Below are 2,301 nucleotides of genomic sequence, written 5' to 3'. Positions count from 1 at the left end.
TGGGCACTGATCTTGCCACTCAGGTCTGTTTGAAGTCCATTTTTAGTGGCAAGGCTTTGGTATATCAGCAGTGTCCCTTATTATAAAGTTGGAAAAACATTTTCTGTGATGTCCTATGTTTGGACAATGGGCATAACTTATGCTTATTTTTGATCACCAATATCAATACCTTCTCCAGAAACATCTATCATATTATCCCCAGTTTCCTCATTTTCTGTCTCTGGGATTGAATGAATATTGACTACCCCATTGTTGTAAAAGATCCCTTCCCCATAAATTTATGAGTATGTCAGCCACATGGGGTCTCAGCCTCCCTGTTTCCCCTTCTGGTCCCACATATTTAATACATTTGACACTTTGTCTTATTTGTGACAATTTACCAATTCCTATAAAATGTGTTTAAACCCTCTTAAGTGGCCAATCTAGATTCCAAGACTTTGTCAGTATAGTTTCCAAGTATACTGACATCAGCTCCTGTATCCAACAAACCTTTTATTTCAACACCAATCATTTGGGTTTCTGGTCGTTAAACACTGTTTGCCAGAATACTCATTTTCCAGTACTCCCAAAAGCCTCTGTTCTTTCTACTGGAGTAGGCTTGCCATGTAAGGAAACAGTAACAGCTAAGCAAATCTATCTCCTGCATTAATTTCTATCTTCTTTTTCACATATGTCATGATTTTTAATTTTTTCCTCACAATGCCCTTCTATGATACCTTGTTGTACAATAAATCCTTGAGGAGTTAATCCACTTTTTCTCAGGATTATTCCTACTATCCCTGAAGCTGTTCTGCCCAGTTCACGAACGTCAAAAGACCAAGAATAAATAGACTCCACTGTAAATACATGAGGTTCTTTTTAATGTAAATTACAAGCCGAAGCTTGGGCCCACACACCCCCACCTCCAAAGCGGTGGGAGCAGAGAGCTCTGTGCCCAGGTTAGTTGGGTGATATATAGATTCTGGTCCCTCCCAGCATGCTCAAGGCAGGGGCAATTCCTACCTGGCAAGTATCTATTGGTCAAAATGCTACATTTTGAATTGATTGGCTATAGGAAGGTCCCCAGACCATAATGACCTGGTGTCCCTCCCTAAGCGGATGGGCCAGTTTCCTAGTAACTGTTATCTCTAGTGGGTGGGGAAAGAATGCAGTAAGGCAGTCCTTCCCCTCAGGGCATTACTAGACTTCTCCACCCACATTGTTCAGGCCTTGATTAATAATAGCTGCTAATTTTTAATTTTTTTGGTCTCTCATTTCCCCCTTTCCCATTATCATTTGAAGACCCAATCTTGGGTCTTCCAGACATGACCCTTTGTATCCTATAGATTTGCCTTTTTACAATGGGATCTGAGTACCATTAGTGTATTACTCTCAAGCATTTCTTTATGAAAGCCATTAAGCAATTGAAAATACAAGGCCCAAAGATAAAAATCAAAGTGAGTAGGGGTCCCTTCAGGGTGGATATAGGGGTAGTAAGTCAAGGAGAACTATTATCCTTTCTCTCTAGGGTCTTTCTAGGCTTTTAGTCCAGTTGCTGCAATATTAGTTTCCATTTCAGCTAAGCAGATGCCCAAGATAATAGCTAATGTCAGGGAGCCCCTTTTGACTTAGGATTTCAGCCTGCTAGGTGGGATTTTGGGCCAGAGTTCCATCTTCTGGAGCTTCTTCAGTGCTGACATTGGACCATTGGCATCAGGTGCTAGGGAGGCTGAAATGCCAGTCAAAGGCTGGGCAATAGGGCAGTCATAAGCATCTGGTTAGTTGATCCACCCAAAGAGGCAGGGAGCAATCATGTTAGTTTCCAGGGAGTCCATATTTCAGCTTGCAGTCCGCAGCTGATCCCAGAACAGAGTCAAACAGGTGAAAATCTGCTGAGACAAATTCAGACTGGAGACAGAAGTTAAAATTTGTCTATTAAATGGGAAAGATCAAGGAAAATCTCATCTGCGATCCTTTTGAGCTCTATCTGATCCAGGTCACATCCTGAAACTCAAATGATTTTTTTTTTTTTTGGTACACAAAAGGAAATATATATGCAGCAAATCTAACATAACATTCTGAGAGTAACAGGTAAAACTGCATCCCACTGAATGAGTATCAGTTAGCTGTTTGTTTTATAACCTTTATAATCAACTTAAGTGTGTCCACAGTAACATTTTTCTTTTCTGTGGGCATAGCTGTTGGTAATCAGCCACGAATGGAGCTTGGCCATTTCTCATACACTAAGCATCTACTTTTAGCCCCTATTTCCATGTTTACACTGGAAAGTTAGGCAAAAATACATTACTGGCTTTAGTGCTA

This window comes from Psammomys obesus, unplaced genomic scaffold (genome assembly GCF_907164565.1).
Source record: "Psammomys obesus unplaced genomic scaffold, mPsaObe1.curated_primary_1811, whole genome shotgun sequence".
In the NCBI taxonomy this organism is placed as follows: Eukaryota; Metazoa; Chordata; class Mammalia; order Rodentia; family Muridae; genus Psammomys; species Psammomys obesus.
The sequence above is the reverse complement of the archived record's forward strand: the minus strand, read 5'-3'. Positions refer to the sequence as shown.